Source organism: Danio rerio, chromosome 22 (genome assembly GCF_052040795.2).
Source record: "Danio rerio strain M-AB ecotype USA chromosome 22, GRCz13ab, whole genome shotgun sequence".
Lineage (NCBI taxonomy): Eukaryota > Metazoa > Chordata > Actinopteri > Cypriniformes > Danionidae > Danio > Danio rerio.
Window position 1 is genome coordinate 14,422,011 of NC_141042.1, and position 18,641 is coordinate 14,440,651.

The 18,641-nt window shown below is 35.1% G+C and overlaps 1 protein-coding gene across 2 annotated transcripts in view; it reads left to right on the plus strand.

Annotated features, from left to right (window-relative positions):
• Positions 1-3,849: 3,849 nt before the first annotated feature.
• The window catches only part of sh3bp4a (SH3-domain binding protein 4a), a 54,895-nt gene continuing 40,103 nt past the window's right edge, over positions 3,850-18,641 (plus strand). Inside the window, 1 exon segment of one of the 2 annotated variants that reach the window (NM_001316330.1) lies at positions 3,850-3,962. The gene's annotated coding sequence lies outside the window, so the exon portion shown is untranslated. 2 annotated transcript variants of the gene reach the window in all.

Below are 18,641 nucleotides of genomic sequence, written 5' to 3' on the forward strand. Positions count from 1 at the left end.
CATTTGCACCAAACGAAGGTGTTTTTTATGGCACATGCACTGTGAAAGCACATATCATGTTGTGTTTCATGTTTTTCAACGCATTTTCTCCCTCTCTCGCAACTGAAAACACCCTCTGGAGAGCGCGGGGCATGATGCTCAGAGTGAAGAGGAGGCTCTTTGTTGTTGTCTCAAAGATAGCTGTGGCTCTCCGATCCCTCCCTTGAAACTACTATCAAATTATTCCACAGGCCCCTTGAGCGTCACCCCACAGACCCCTCACATATTTGTGGATATATATAAAGGTTTTGTTGTTTGGTAGCATTCTGAAACTTCACACTCATAACTGTAGGCTTTTTGTCTCGTAGTTGGTTTTTAACTCTCTTTATCTCTCTCGCAAACACACACTGATGCACAACTTGCAATAACATTCCATTAGTTAATGTATTTAATGTTACATACTCATGGTTAATGTTCATTTCAACATTTAATAATGCATTATTATAAGCTAAAGACTAGTTAATGTGACTACCATTGTGACTAAAAATTTATTTTTGTATTAAATAATGTTAACAAAGATGAATCAATACTGTAATAGATGTATTGTTTGTTTGCGTTAACTAACATTATTGGTACTTTAGTTACGCATCGGTGGATTTGCTCTTCAGTGTTTGGACTTTCAGCAGTGAAAATTAAACCAAACTGAACTAAACTACTAAACTAAACTTCTACTAGCTAAATAAACTACTAATTAGCTGTGTATTAATTGCTAGTTATCTATTGGGTATGCAGCAAAAGATTATACTTTATAACCACTAATGAACAGTTAATATCTTAATAGTAGGCATGTAATAAGCCAGTAGTTAATAGAATGAATTGTGACCTATCACTTTATCTAACAGAGACTTAATTGTAAGTGTTACATAATTTTAGCAAAAAAAGAGATGTTTTTATTAGCAGATTGTGTACAACATTTATGAGCTGCGCATCAATTTCTTAGTACACTAGAGTTATCTTTTACCTTGAAGGCTCTGATATACATCAGTTTTGTCCTTCAACTGAGGTAAAAAAAAATAAGTTGAAATAGGTTACCTTTGCTGTGGTTTATCCCAATGCTGCCCATGTTGTTGGCAACAGTTTATGAATATTTTAAATATTGTGCACTTTCTTCTCAAAACACACCACAAAAATGACAGCATGAGAACAAAACAGCTAGAAGCGCATCTGATCGAGGTGGATGTGTTTGCTCAAGTTCTGCAATTTGACAATCAAGTTGCATCATGTTTACTTGTGTTTACTTTTACATTACATAACGAAAGCAGTTTTACAGTATTATTTACGGTGTTGCTTTCAATAAATTCAAATTTAACTGCTACTTGAGCTCTGTTTGTCTATTTATTTGACCATGACAGACTAAACAGAAGAAATGAACAACAAATTTCCTCATCAAAGCCACATCTTCTGTCCTCTGAGCCACATCTATATGTCATGCATTCTTCATGGAACAATAATAACTAGCCAGGAAAATAGAAAAGTTGTTTTCGAGTTCCTGAAATAAACACCAGAGGAACTTTGTTTTGGTTGTATTTCATACAAAATGTCTTCACACCAGATTGTTCTTTGATTTTGCTTGAATATTGGGCCTTGAACAAAAGCAAACTCCCAACTATTTCACCTCTACTGTGAATAATTAGCATGTTGTTATGCTAACAATTCAGCTCTCGACTACTATAATATTTAATACTGAACCTAGAAAAGCTTATTTGTTTAAATGCAAATTTTGTCATGATTTATTTATGGTCAAACTCAATGGGGTGTGATGTATAGGATTCTTTGTGATCCATTAGCATTTGCTAGGCTAACAATACATTTGTCTAGTCTACTCTACTACTTCTCTAATCATTTGTTAAAGTTCACCCGAAAAGAAAATGTTGTCTTCTTAACTTATTCAAAATCAAACTTAGTTGCACAGTGATTTTTTTTTTTTTCCATTTTTGGGAGGGGGGGGGGGGGGGTTGACATTATGTAGTTAAGCTAAAAATGAAGCTTTCTTTGATATTTAACAATGTATTTTGGCCTAATTTTGTTTTCATACTGTGGCCAATAGAGCTTAACACATGCAAAACAAAAAACACCAGCAAATTAAGGAAGAATTTACATCCGTTTGACAGCACATGTGCTGCAAATCCTCACAGTGCATACACATTAAAAAAAGCTGCATTTTCCCACAACACAAACAAATTAATAAAACACGCTGCATTTTCTCACAACACAAAAACAACGGAACACAATAGCAATGTTTTAAAGGGATCCAAAAATGTATCGGACACCGCTGTGCCATCACTATTGCTCATTGAAGTTATCTTTGAAAGATGAGTTTTTTTTATTTTAATATCTTGATTCCCTTGTCTTTAGTATTCACTAGCCTAAATAGCCATAACCTGAATAGTTTGGTCCATCAAATTTTAGGGTCTCCTTGAAACATTTATCTTGTGTTCTGTGCTATTTCAAAGTGTTGTGAGAAAATGCGTGCAGCACGTTGGCGCAGTGGGTAGTTCACTCGTCTTACAGCAAGTTTGTCACTGGTTTGAACTGGCTGGGTCAGTTGGCATTTCTGTGTGGAGTTCGCATGTTCTCCCCGTGTTTGCGTGGGTTTTTTCCGGGTGTTCCGGTTTCCCCCACAGATCCTAAGACATGTGTTAGGTGAATTGGGTACGCTAAATTGTCTGTAGTGTATGTGAGTGAGTGAGAGTATATGGATGTTTCCCAGTGATGGGTTACAGCTGAAAGGTCATCTGCTGCGTAAAACATATGCTGGATATCTTGACGGTTCATTCCACTGTGGCGACCCCTGATTAATAAAGAGACTGAGCCAAAAAGAAAATGAAAGAATGAATGTGAGAAAATTGTTTGCGTTATGAGAAAATGCAGCACATTTTTTAAATATGTGTTTGCGTTGAGATAATATGCAGCATGTGTGCTGTCAAAAAAATGATGATTTTTTTTCTCTCAATTTGCTGGCGTTTTTGTAATTAGACGTGTTTTCTTAAATTGTAGCACGGTCACCATATTTTAAAGGAATTTGCTTTTTTAGTATCTCGTCCTAAAATTCCAGACACAAACTCCAAACAAATATAATTTCAAAATGCTTCATGGCAGTTTGTCCTAAAATGTCCTAAAGGTTAAATCATTTTATGCTTTAGGAATTTTAAATTCATATTGCATAATCTGAAAGCATAAACTCTCCCTAGGCAACATTTGACAACATAATATTTTCCATAATCTCTTCCATAAGACTTTAACCACATCCTGCAAATAAATAAATAATAAATAAATTAAAAAACCTTTGCCTTTTTTCTCCCCTGGACTTCTCTAAATGTCTGAAACCTCATTTTACACACACTTCTAATGATTATCTGTCATTTCATGATGAATTGCTTCTGATATTTCTCATTTGTAAGTTGCTTTGAATAGAGACATCAGTTTTCTAATTATATTTGAAAGTACTTCAAATAAAAAAGTACAAATATAGATTAAAAAACATTGATCTAATACTTTTGATTTCATATTACTTTATATATTAGTTATAATAAGATACCATTTTAGAAGTAAAAATCAATCTGTGCTTAAGTGTACAAGTATGAAGGAGATGGAAAGCCTGATATGCTGGAGATAAAATTAATATCATCCCCATCATCACTCAGTCAAATTAATAATTGATTAGGCAAACTCTAGACGCCAGGGAAACGTGATTTTCCTAGAGGCACCCGCGGTGACAGATGGCAAACCACCGGATTCCAGGCTCCGCCCATCACCCTCACAAACCCCGCCCATCACTGTGACATCAGCAGCGCTCTTGGCCCCGCCCGGATGCGATGCGAGACGCGTTTTTGCCCAAGAGCCACAAAGGAGCACAAAGTGAAGTGAGCAACTCAACACTACAACTGCGGGCTGCTTTGGATAAACATATCAGGAATGCAGAGGTGAGTTCATGCTATCCTTGCGCTTTTGTGTCTGTTCTTAATCCTCTAGGCTGCTTTAGAAAGGACTCGGATTATATTTGGAAACCTCCGAAATGTTTGTGTTACAGTGTCGGTGTCAAGTAGAACATGCGTTCCTTCTAACATTTCATCAGCTTCCACAGCACTGAAGTTGTGGGGATATCAGGTGAATTCAACTGTTAAATGAATTAACTTGAAAGGGTAGATTATTAAACCGTCGTGAATAATGTATACGGTTTTAAAATAGTACAAATAAACATGTTTTAGAACTAAGAATGATGCATTTAGTGACTGAATGGACTTGCTTATTGGGAATTTATTGTCTTTTGATAGATTAGAGGTTTTTATAATTCTCTTTGCGAACCGTCACTTATTTTTTTGAGCGTGTAAATGAATAGATGTAGCCTATTCATGACTGTAATACGATATAAAATGTCTGTCTTTTTGAATATTTATAGTGGTTTGTCTAAGTGTGTGTCCCTTAAAGGGATAGTTCACTCGAAAAATGAACCTTTGCTGTTAATTTAATCACTCGCAGGACTACCAAGATTGTTTTTCATTGAGGTAAAGTTGGTTTTATATTCGCATATTCAGACGTCCTCCTCAATAATATAATTCCAGAAAAGTGTTTATAACCAAATTTAAACAGGGAAATCTCATTAGCAGGCAATGACCATCAGAAGACATTGTTCATAGTGATAATGTTTTTAAGTTGTACTTTTATGCTATTTCAGACCAAATATTCAAATCAGTGTGGTAAACACCACTTTTTTCACTGTTTAAAAATGAACGAATAATTATCTATATATATATATATATATTTATATATATATATATATATATATATATATATATATATATATATATATATATAACCATCTTTACCTCAGTCTGTTTTTCTTTAATAAAAAAGTAACAAAGATTATTATTATTTTTTTTAAAGCTAGAACTGTTAAGCTTTGGCAATTCGTAAAACGTTATTCTATGGCTAACGCCACATTGAGAGTGAAAAAATGCTATACAGGCGACACAAATTTAATACTGCTGGATCCTAACTGTACAGTGAGGTCTTGTAAGAAAAGCTGCTTCTTATTTACAACAACTAAACAAAACAACTCAGAAAGTAATACTACCTTCACATTTTTTTTTATTTTTTGCTGTAGAAGCAATTCTGTGCACATGTCAACCTTGCCATGAAAAAAAAAAAGTTTTCACCAAAATATGGAAACTGTTTAAACGTTTTTGTGTCGGTGTAGGTTTGTATTTTACAGTACACTGAAAAAAAAAATCATAATTTAATGGTTTATGTTTTGCAGCTGGGGTGGCAGAACAAAGCAGCAAAATAACCGCCGTTAAATTACAGAAATTTACCATAAAATAACGGACATTAAATGACAGAATATACATAAAATTTTAATTTCTGGTAAATTTCTGTAATTCGACCTCCGTTATTTTACAGTAAATTTCTGTAATTTAATGCACCTCAGCTGCTGGAAATAAACCGTGAAATTACAGATTTTTTTTACAGTGTACTTTAGAAATATAACAAACGATTACATTTGATTTGATTTACCAAAGTCACACAAGTGGCAATTTCCCATCGGTCACATCCATAACGGAGAGATGTCACATCCATAATGACATTTTTTCCCTCATAAATACAAAAATGTCAAATATAAAATAAAATAAAATAAATCTGTTTGTTCTATAGAGAGACATATTTTATCCTTTTGATCAGCATTATTACTTTTGGGTTGTGCAGTTTAATTCACAGAATTTCTACAAAGCATGTTGTATACTGCATATAAATTTTTTGGTCACATCCTTACGCATATCTATTTTCCTCATATAAAGTACAAAACATGTTTACAGATTGATATTTTTCTGGTCCCTTAACTCTGTGGTCAGTTGTTCTGGAAAATATAAACAGCTATTTCAATGTAATGTGAACATACTTTCTATGTGAACTTTTAGGTTTTGAGTTTTTACTGCAAATCTTGCATCTATGAATCTGAAATTGCTTATACATCATTATTGTTGTTGTTGAGCGTGTTGCAGATTAAAGATTTAAATAATGTTCAGGATCTTGCACAGACTGATCATTTACACCAAAAAGTCCATAATGTATTATCAGGTTGTTTTTTTTTTAGCTGTACTTTTTAACAATGTTATAAACAATCACCGGCCATGGCATAAGCTATTTAAAGTTCTACTGAAGAACAAATAAGGTCACCAACATCTTGGATGACCTGTGGGTGAATAAATTAAGCTTCCATTTTCAGTTTTTAGCTACACACACTGCAAATAATGCATTTTTGCTTATAGTTTTTGTCTTTTTCATTCTTTCATTAATTTTCTTGTCGGCTTAGTCCCTTTATTAATCCGGGGTCGCCACAGCGGAATGAACCGCCAACTTATCCAGCACGTTTTTACGCAGCGGATGCCCTTTCAGCCGCAACACATCTCTGGGAAAGTTTTTGTCTTTTTTTCTAATCAAATAAATAGTAAAACAATCTAAAAAAAAAGTTTATTTTTCTTACCTCACTGGCATCATATTTTAGTTGTATAAAGGAAGAAATTACTTAATTTTAACAAGTTTTTCTTTTCTTAAAATGACAAAATTATTCGGTTGTCTAGAAAATCAATTCAACCGCATGAACAGGACATGCAAAGAATTGAAATAGGGTTACTCTCAGACCCTAGGTGCCTAACATATAATACAAAAAATAGAATTTCAAAAAGCGATTGCAATAAATACAATTACACACAAAATATAATCTAAATAAATAAGTATAAATACTAATTTGTAAACAAAATGCTTATTGATTTAGGATTTTTTTTTTTTTTAATGTTCGCATTGGAAACAAGACAACCTTAAATAAGTAAAGCCTGTTTTTTTTTTTTTTGTGGCAGTACACTATCGTTAAAAGTTGGCAAAAAGTCTAATAAACCTTACGGAATTATTAATACACACTGAGAATGTCAAACTACTATTCGTTTCTACTGAAAATGCAATGTATTTATAACAATGGTTAATTTTAAGTCACTAAACTGCTGTAACTATGGTCACCATGGTGCGTTTTCATTAGGAATGACTTGTTTTCGCTTGACAGTTGGTTATTTGTTACCGTGGTTATCAGTGTTTGATAGTCGCGACCACCCCGGTGGTTATTTGAAACAGTGAGGAGGACATCCTATACATTCCCCCTCCCTCTGCACTCCCATTCCCAGCCGTCTATCGCCTCTCCTCGTCCTCCCTCCCTTTCCCACATTCCTTTCAGACTTTGAATGGAACCGGATTGACCTGTGGCATAACTCTGTCTCGTATTTTTTTTTCCCCATACAAGACCTCAGCCTCCCCCTGTTATATTAACAATTTATTTTCAAGTTACGTGGTGTATTAAATATTCATGGCGTGGAGAACAAATGGCTGCTGCTACTTTACATCCCCCGCTGAAAAAAAAAAAAGGTTGGTTTGTAATGGTTTTGATGGTTACATTGGAAATTACATTGGATTTAATGGAAGCTATAATGATTTCTTAAGGTTTCTACAGATCATTTCTTGTCTTCTAGTTGTATGTTAAAAGCAATAAATCTTAATGGAATATGTCCCAAATATACTGACTTTAATGGTTAGAATTTGATGGGTTGTAATGCTTTTAATGGTGGTTATAGTGGATTGTGTTCTGATGTTTTAGTGTTCTTTTTGCAGCATATATCTGTGTGTGTTCGTGTTCGCTTGTGTATTTTGAATAACAAGGCTGTCACTTCCCTATTATAATGCTTTTATCATTGAATATAACAGTGGCTTCTTTTTCTAAGCTTGTTTGCAGTGAAACCACTTTTGTTGAGTCACAATGCGTTTGATTTTTATTATTTTTTTCTCAGGGAATGTTCCAGATTCAATATAAAAGTGAACTCTGTCAACAACCTGCTGTTTGTAACCACAGAGAAAAGGTCTTGTTTGATTTTTGGATGTGCTTTTTGGTTTGTAAAAATAAACAAATGATGCTTGTACAGTCAGTAACATACTTGTAGTGTAACTAAAGATTTGCTACAAAGCGATAAGCCATGAATTTCCTGAGAGTAAAATAATCACTTTTGTGTTAGATTATATTTAGTTAATTCCTGATGCTTCATCAGATGTGTATACAATCAGCTGTTTCCATCCACCTTTTTTAATGCACATATTAGAATACTGCATAAAAATGCTTAATGGAAATATCAAGATGCATTTGAAAAAACATTTGAAAAAAAAAAATGCATGAACATAACTCAGCAGAAAAAACCTTTTATCTGATAATTAAAAAGGCACCAAAATTATGATGGAAACATATTTACTGAATAGGTTCCCGAATGCACATCAAAAAATGTCATGAGTTTATTGTTTTAACATATTATGTGGTAAGAAAAATGGAAAACAATAGGTGTGTTCAAAATAAACCATGACTGCAGCCGGCATTCAACGAGATTGGCCGAGCGCAGGCGGGGATAGAGTTGAAAATGAGTCCGTCTGGTCGGATACTTCGGCGCTTGTAGTTCGCTGTAGTCAATTAAATATCAGAAGCTTTGCATGAAAAGAAAATAAATTTTCTTAATCTTATCTTATTAGCAAACCTTTATATACATAATAGGTCAATTTTCTAACCAAAACCTTTTTGTAAATATTTTGCTTGCTGAAATGCAGTATTCCCTTAAAACTATTTCTAACTCTTAAAAAAAAAAATGCTTCAAAAATAATTTATTTAATGTGTTATGTATATACCCCTTCTGCTTTGTCGTTGTTTATTTTTCAAAAAAACATTTTTTTTAATTTTCTTTCTAATGTTTAAATCGTTTATGGGGCTGAATACAGTAAATGCTCTGTTAGATAAAGGTTGCAAATAATATAGCCTTTATAAACAAATTATTTAACAAAAAAAGGTGAAAACTGTAGTATAATATTTGTAGTCTTTTAATTAGCATGATATGTAGAGATGACATTGAAAGTTAGTTGTTTGTTTGGAAATTTGTGAGACGAAAGTTGTCCAATAATAAACCTGAAACGCAGATGGTTGTTGTCATGTGATGAATCCAGCAAATCATGTAATAACGGTGTGGACATCGCAGCTCCTGCAGTCACTCTTCAGATGCTGCTCAGACTGAGTCCGCCGACTAATTTCGGAGTGTTTGCAGTACTTTAATAGCACATATGACAGTGATATATTGTCAAGTTGGACAAAATTTTTAACCGATATGCACCGTTTTAAGACAGATTTCGATCGGTCTGCGCAGGGCTACATGAAGTCGAACACACCTATTAATAGACAAACCAGCAACCAGATCACATTGCACAACATTTAAAATCCCTTAGCCAAAGTCTGTCATCAGAGTGGTTCAGTATTGTTAACTTGACCGTCTATGCTTCCAATGAGTAATTTATTATGAAATAAGACTCTTTGAACACAGCAAATCTTCTTTTATCTTTTTGATATTTAGCACCAGTTAATCAGGAAGTAAGGATTTATTTTTGTTACACTCATTGGATGAAAACAGTAGCACATCTATTTGGAAAACATCAGTTTTAAGCCTATTTACTACACAAACTCTTTTTATTTGTATTGTTACAATTTCTACTTCGTTGCGGCACGGTGGTTCAGTGATTAGCACCGTTACCTCACAGGTTTCCTCCAGGTGCTCCATGCCTCCACTGCATAAAACTTATGCTGGAATAGTTGGCAGTTCATTTCCACTTAGTCTTTTAAGTATCATGTTTCCATTTGCCATTAGCATGTGTTCTGCTGAGAAGTATTTCACTTCCATCTGGTAATGACATGTCTTTGTCTCCCATGACCACTTGTTTTCAGATTTTATAGCGAACAGTTCCTTGTTGTTTTATCATGCTCCACAGCATCACTTTCACATGAGCACTCGATGCAACGCATCAGAACAAATGTGCGACTATGATGCTCTTGAATCAAAACAATAGATCTATTTGAGGCTCTTGACACCAGCTGTGATCAATCACGGTACGCCAAAGCGTGTTTATTTTTTCCCTGTTAGATTTGAGCTTGTACATCACATGCAAACCTTTTTTGGCAAAATAATGCCTTTCTAAAAGATTATAGAAGATTATAAACATCACAATGACTTCAAAACGTTGAGTGAACCAGAAACTTTGTGGCATGAAATTGTAGAGAAAATGGGATCCGGTGGTAAGGTTAATATTTTATTAAAGCCCTGATCATGATCGATGGTTTGTGTTTCTGGTGTAGTAGCAAACTTTATCTTAATTTACTGTAGTATATCGTGCAAGTTAGAGAGGTTGGGGAAAATGTAAAGACACATTCACAAGCGGAGGGGAAAAAAAGATAACCAGCAGGAGCGTTGTAGTGGGCAGGCTGCCAAAAAATGAATTTTTGTGGTCAGCGGCATCCCTTGAAGAGACATGAATTTGGCATATACAATCAATCACTTTGTTTTGGGTGTAAAAGCACAGTTTGCTGATGCCTCGGTTTTATCATGCCGTGCTCCGTGTTAAAGGGCATTTGCGCAGCTTATGAGTGAGCAGGAAAGCTAATGAAAAGGATGGATTGCAACTACTATTATGATTGTGATCTTTGTTTTAGAACAAAGTGACCAGAATATCTTATTTTCATGCACTTTCTTTCAACATGTCCCATATCGATCATGTGTTTCATCAATTGACAAAGAGTAACCAGTCTTTTCTAGGAGTTTGAACTCATTCAACCACATGAGCATCTACACCATGAAAACGATTTGATCAAATGCTTTTCTGACCACTGTCAGAAAAGCATTTGAACCTCTGATAGTGGTCAGAAAGTAGACAAGTTTAAGATATTTTAGGTGTCATTTACCCTAATGCGTTTTTGTTTTAAAATGCATACTATTTGTTATGGTTACGCCTGGTTTTCACGCTAATCTGACATCTTTAACCTGATGAATGTTAATAAATAAATAAAAAACTAAGCAGCTGCTTGCCATCGCCACAGCAATAAGATACAATAGACCGCCGATCGCTTTCAATCCAAAATGGTGGAATCCGGGGCTGTTGCTGGGCGCTGCTGTTCCAATGGAACGTTCTATTGAGTGTCGCCTCTTGGTCATTCTAAGCTCTTTGATATCGTCAAGCCCTAATTTAGGGTTGTTAAATGTTATCAGGTATTAATGGTGATGATGACAACTTTCAACATCTTAAATTTTCCATTTGAAACCTGTACAGCTATAACGTCTGATCACCAAAAGTGATTTGCTTAAAAATATCAAGTGTAATCATTCTACTATAAGAATCTTTAATATCTTAAGTCGAAAATAAATATCAACTTTCATTTTAGTGTAAGGGTGCTTTCACACCTACACTTTTGTTTAGGAACGTGTCTCGTTTGCCCAGTTAGCGCGGTTCGTTTGGCATATGTGAACAGGGCAATCGTGCTCTGTTCCGCGCCAAAGTTGAATGAGGTGGTCTCCGCTTGATTGAAACGAACCCTGAAGCGGTCCGATTGCAGTGAGAAAGCGATCCGATCCGAGCGCGGTTATATCACAGTGTTTTATGGATATGTAATAGGCTTATGGCTATATGAAGAGAGAATTATGAGTATGGCGGGAAGTTTCGCGAGTCTCCTGATGCCCGCAAACGAGTGATGATCTCCCGGTAATCTCGCGTCTCCCTCCCAGTCCTCAAATAGGCATCGTCGCGCACCCTTCTCGCCCCTCCCCACTGCGTCTCTCCTCAGACACGTCGCGCGCGCACACCCTGTCAATCACCACCAAACCACCACCTCTCCTGACAGCTTAGCGGGACGCTGCAAAATAAACCCTGACACTCTGACCAATGTAAGGAGAGTTTACTCGCACGTGACTTGTTTTAGCTCTTTTGGTCCGATTAGAAACTTTGCAGTGTGAAAGCGAACCGCTCCAAGAGCAAAGAGCAACAATGTAACAATTGTAATCTCTGTTTCGGAACAACTGAATCGATTCACAGGTGGAAAAGCACCCTAAGATCATCTATATCAAATGTTTTGACAATTTCAACAACCTTTTACACCAATTTTAGCATTAAACAAATCAACACTTCAAACACCAAAACAAAATGATAGAACAACCAACATATTACAGATGCCATTTAATCCGCTTAACTTGTATCAAATGTGAAACTTTCACAGAAATGCCCATCAGCTTAAAACAAAAAACACTCGTCCTATTATTTGTGTCCTGTCCACTATACATAAACCCCTGTTAGTCCAGCTTAAAACAGCAGTGTTAAAATCCCCTTCGAGTCAGATGACCGTAGACTGTGGAGAAAAAAAAAAAAAAGAGTGGCAGATCATTTTATGAGGATTTAATGTTTCAGATTTGGCCATCCAGAGAGATTACATTTGTAAGTAAACTGTGGCTTCTACAACGTTTATCCTGAGGCAACCCGGCCTGATGTAGAAACACTTAACAACATCCAACTCCATTTCCACTGCACTTCCCATCGGCTGCTCTTCCAATACGAGAGCAGCTATTATAGACATTCAGCCTTATGGGACTATATTTAAAGAAAGCCGCTAGTTTCAGATGAGCTAAGGGTTAGCATTACTCTAAATAACCTAGAATTATGCACTCTCTTTTGCTTTTGGTGTGTGTCGGGATGAGGGAGTGTATTGTTGATGGTATTAGTGGGTGTCTTGAGCCGGGATCAGGACCAAGACCTGGGCGGTTTGTTTTTGGGACTCAAAACATGAGACGCTGGACCGTCTGGGGCTCCAGATTAAGCCTGTTGTCTAACCCTCTGATTCCTGGTGATTCATCGGCCGCAGATGAGTGCTTGTATAAACTAGCTTGCTTTCTTCTTTTTTGTTCTAGCTATAGATTGAAATGTGTTGAGAATTGCTCGTATTTTATGTATGAAATGTTCTTATTGGAGAAAAATAATGTTGAATTGGTATTTATTTAACGCGCCATGAAATGAGTTTATTTAACATTTTTACACCATTATAATCAGATTTAGTTGAATCAATTTAACTTTTCCAATCACTTAAAGTTATATATGACTAAAAATATTGAGTTAAACTTTGTATAGCTAAAATAAATTAGTTGAAACCTGATTAACTAAAGTAACGAATAAATTTATGATTTTTTTTACAGTGTTAATCGGTGATATGTAAACTATTTGTACAATTAAATGTATTATTAAATAGTTTTGTGATTTTTATTTTTTATTATTAATTATTATTATTTATTATTTATTTATTTATTTTATTGTTTATTTTTTATTGTCGTGTGCTGCCTAGTTCTGTCACGATATCTATTTTCTGTTGTCTGATATATCGCACCAAAATATATTGTAATATACAATATCATTGTCATTTTTATGCCATGACAATATAATATCACAATGCAAGGAAGCTCTTCCCAAGAACACATAATATTTTACTCTTGAGAATATTTAATTATTGTCATTTTTTCAGTTTAATAATTATGCGTTGGAATCAGAATGTGAAAATGCATATCCTAAAGAAATAATCGTAAATGTTTACAAAAAAAAAGTGCACTGCAAAACGTAACAGAGGCTGCGATACCTGCTCTATTTTCAGATCTATTTTCAGTTGTTAGACACCTACCTGAAAATATACTATAGTAATTTATAGTAAATACTGTTGTGTTTTTTAACTACAATAACACCTCCAATAGGGATAGAGATGTTACACAATCTGCTGAAATGTTGCTAGAATTGTTTTTATGTATGGGCGATAGGGTTGGGTATCATTAAAATTTTACCAATTTAGATTCTTATTGATTCCTAGTTCCGATTCCGGAATTAAACAAAATATTTGGCCGTCATTTAGACCCTGTTAAACGAAGGAATTCAGTTTCATTTTCAAACTAAGATTATCAATGACGGAGTTTAAATCTGTCTTTCCTGCCTGCTTCTGCAGTCCTGCTGTTTATAAATTGTACCCATGATGCACAATGCTGTTCTGAAACAGGGTTTAAAATTGTTACAATGTCACACTTTGTTCTTGTTCTTGCAGTTCGCTTTCACATGGCAAAGTTTTTAAACTGACCAAAATAGCTAAAAGTCACTTGCGAATAAACTCTCGTTACATTGGTCAAAGTTTCAGGGTATATTTTTCAGTCCCGCTCAGCTGTCATGTGTCCTTCATTTTAATTTATGGCAATAAGACATTAAGCGAAAAGCTGCGCTTTAATTTTAAATGGTGACACTCACAGTCATAGTCACAAAATATAAATCAGAGGTAAGATTTCTTACAGCTAGTATTATGCATTATAGGCTTTACATTATAGAAAGAAATAACAGATAAACCAAGACTGCAATTTGATAAACGGATAAACAGCTCACGTTAATAGTTCAACATGCTGTCACTTTCGCATTTGACATGAAATGCACATTTACCAGTAGGAATAACATTCGCCTTACTCATAATTCTCTCTTCATATAGCCTTATATATGGCTATTGCATATCCATAATACCGTGTGATTTAGCCTGGTTCGTTCGTTGAATCATATTGCTTTCTGACTACAATTGATTCACTCCATAGTTCATTTTAATCGAGCCAAGACCACCTCATTCAGGCGATCTCAGGCGGATTGTTTTGGCGCGGTTCTGATCGCGATTGCTGGTTTCACATATGTCAAAGGAACTAACTGGGGAAACGTGCCAGGTTCCGAAACAAAAGTCTAGGTGTGAAAGAACTCTTAGTATTCAATTGCAGAATCAGAATCGATTGTCCATTCCCAACCCTAATAAGGGGTACATTTTGTATCACCAAAAATGATTGAGGTCACGTCCATGTTTTGTGGGATAAATCGATCTATTTATTTTTGTGACAGGTCTAGTGCTGCCTATAGTGTATGCTAATTTATTCAATTAGAAACTGCAAAGACGGTCACTAAAAAACCTAATCAGATTGCAATGCAAAATGTAATAATGTTATAATTTATTTATATTATAATCTTTAAAATATATTAAAATGATTTTGATTAGATTAATACACATTTTATTTATGTATTATTTATATGCTAACTGTCATGGACTGATTTTCTTTAAAAAAAAACATTTTTATATTCTTAATAATATGTAATATTTAACAGATTTGTTTTGCTACATTTACATTTCATTGAACTTTGAGATGACATGTGGCGTAAACGGTAAGATATTCTGTTATTTGCATTCGAAAACAAAAAAGTCTCATCTTCACCGTGGAATCACCTCAATCACTGACTCCGCTGACTGACATGTGCTTTCCATCTGCAGTTTGTCTGCGTTCTTTACCGTTTCTGCTTCCTGAATTTGGCCTAGAGGAAGCTCCGGGTTATGAGTGAGATTCCTGTGCTGTTTATGTGCTATCAGCTGAGGAATGATATTAAATTCCAGTCTGTGGCGGCCAATTTCCAGCTTTCTGGAGGGCTTCAGATACACACAACAGCAGGAGGAGGAGACAGGGAGCGACCCGAGCTACTCATCAGCCAAGCATTTCCTCTCTTTCTTTTTCTCTTTTCCTCTCTTGCTTTGCTTCTCCGTCTCTTCACAACACTTCCTGTCATAGTTTGGCAACTTCCTGTTTCTGTAAACACTGTTGTTGTCCAGGAGAATGCTTGACCTCTCTTAAATACCTTGCTTATGTTTGTTTTCCATATGCAAAATATAATTTCTGGTAGTTTTTTGATTGATTTTAGAGCGAGTTGTCCAGTGTTTTAGACTGGTTTAGAGAAATTCACCATTAGAGTTCACATTCGTTGTTCAATTCTCTTGGAAATTAGCTTTTTTGATTTTTGATTTGAGGCACAACACATTAGCAAACATCCAAAACAATGCTATGAAGCTAAACGTAAAGCATAATGGACTACTTTCCAACTATGACTTGTAAAACCAGATATGTTTGAGCATTTTGGTTTCTTATGATCATATGTTGCAAAACCATATCCTGATTTGGGTTTACTTTGATGTTTTAGCTCAGGTTGTGTTCATATTTTGGTCGAATCCCAACAAAGCTTGCTTAAAAATTGGACCCCATTTTCATGTTTTTAGCATTTTCAATCAGCCTGTTTTTGAAAATGGCAGAATTTGTTTGGAAGTACCATATTTAAGGGTTCTTGGACAAATTTGGTGAGGTTCGGCTTGCAGTGTTCACACTTGTACAGATAACACAACTATTTCTTACAAAGAAGTCACAGTGCAGTTTGTTTGTAGGTAGACCGAGACCCTTTTTAAGCATTCTTGGCCAACTTTTTTGCAACTTATTAAGGTTCTGATGGCAGCATTTACACTTCTTCAAATGAACCATGATAAGAACGTAAGCACCTCAGGGTTTGCTTGAAAGTGGGCTTATTCTAGATTCACACCAAATATTTGTGTAAGTAGATCACATACAAAGTTAAGCAAACAGAGGTGATTTTCTGTCTGGCAGCAGGAATTTGCCAAAGTCTTCTGTGCAAGTTTTAAAAAGGAGTTCTAAATTCTTTGAAGGGGAAAAACATCCCACAAGTAGTCTACAGCAAGTGACGTGATCGGTGTGTTCTCTTCACAGTTGGTGGGATCCAAGCATTAGTCTAGATTCAAACTCATTCAAGTGAACCGCACTAGCACAAAAGTCACTTCAGAATTTGTTTGGTAGCAGACAGAGAGCTCTCTTTGCAAAGTTCTTGGTTCACTTTTTTGGTGTACACCAAGGTTAGGATGGCAGCGATCACACTTATTTAGAGGAAAAGCACTAAATAATCAGTTTTAGTTTTTAGTTTTCTAGAAGTGTTTACAAGTGTATGGTGCATATGGAGAGGAAAGTAGTGTTTTGTTCTTACAGGTTTTACCAGAAATATTAATCGAGCAATTGCTCGAGAGTTTGTTTGGAAATAGATCAAGACCATTGTATTCAGTAGGCTCAGTCTGTTTTATTGGATGGCAGCCAATCAAACCCTTATTCAGGTAAATGGAGCAGTCACATCAGAAGTTGTTTGTAAGTGGGCACAGACAGCCATCTTTAAGCATTCTTGGGCCACGTTATTGGTTGTCATCAATAAAGTGAATTCATAATTATTCAGATGAACTATATGTTTATTCCGATGAAATGGAGCAATCACATAAGAATTAATTTAACCAAACCAAACCTTCACAGTGTGAACACGCCCATAATCATGCTTTAGAAAACCAAACCAAAAGTTAGTCAGTTATTTGCCACTTTTGTGTACACAAATAGATGTCTTATACTTAATTAGGTGAGTGACAGCTTTTGCTAACCATGCTAATTATGTTTAAGCACCATTTAATTAAGTGTTGCATAGTCAAAGCCATAGTAAGCATACTCTGAAAGTCAGAGATAAAGAATTCCTTTGACTCATTTCTTTAAAACATCGATATCGGAATGATTTTCATTTAATCAAAAGATCTAGCCATTATCTTGCGCATTTCCATTTGTTATCTGGCCAAAAAAGCCCAAAGGGAGCGCATTGGTGTTTGAGGCAGACTGATATAAGGAGGCAAAGCACAATGCGTGTATTTGAGATGTAGGCTGTCTGATATCTGAGACGAAGAATCTGATTGGCTCTCGCCGATCTGGAATTTGGCCAATCGGTGTGCTTGATTCTGTCTGAATGACTGAGGGATTGAAGGGTCAACTTGAGTTTCATTAATGCTAGAATGAAAACCATTTATTTTTGACTCTCTCACTCTCTCACGCTGAGACACCCGGCTGAGTTGATGTGTGCACATTTGTGTCAATCGATATGGATTTCTTAATGGTTGAACTGCACATAGCTAATTCATTATTGTTGTTTATTCTTGTCATTGATTTGCTTATTTATTGTTAATCTTTTGAATTATCCTTTTTTTCAAGGTTGTTTGGCTATGAGGTAAATGTTTATTTACTACCATTGCTATAATGTTATAAAACATTACTGTTATATATATTAGGGCAGCACGATTTTGGCTAAAATGAGAATTTTAGGTTAAAATAAAAATCACGATTTACTCAATTCTATAGGTAAATAAAGAATAATATGAGTAGACTATTACTGTTATTTCTAAAACATATGGTAAAACAATAAAATTATTATTATGTGTAGGTCTACTGTTGGTTAAAATGCTAAATTTTGAATGGACTTTGAATAGTGGATTTGAACAGACTAAATATGTCCTGTTTATTAATCCACAGTAAAGTGATGACATCCGAAATACAACTGTTCATAATTCTGATGTTGAATTATGTTTGAAACATATGCTTGCAATCTGTCAGTCACAACATTATTAGACTTTTTTTCTGCTGGTAAAATGAGACGTTTGTCATTATCAGATTCTCTCTTGCATTATATTCAACATTATATAGGCTAGAGTAGTTATACAGACACTGTTAAACGTTTATTATAATGCACAACACTCTGTGGTCGCTATGAAAGAGAAACATATTAAATGCTTGTCGTAATGCTACTCCAGTCTCACACACTACAATTACTATGGTATAAATACAGCACTACAACATATAAAAAAGAGATAGAGCAACTTGGAAAGTCACTTACCAGTTTAATACTGATTTGATCAACTGTATTTTAATATTACGCTGGGTTTTTCCTCCTCTAAGGATTTCTGTCGCCATTTTGTGGATGGTGGCTGTATCTCCAAAATTATAATCATTTAAAATAGGCACTATCCTTGTATATAAACG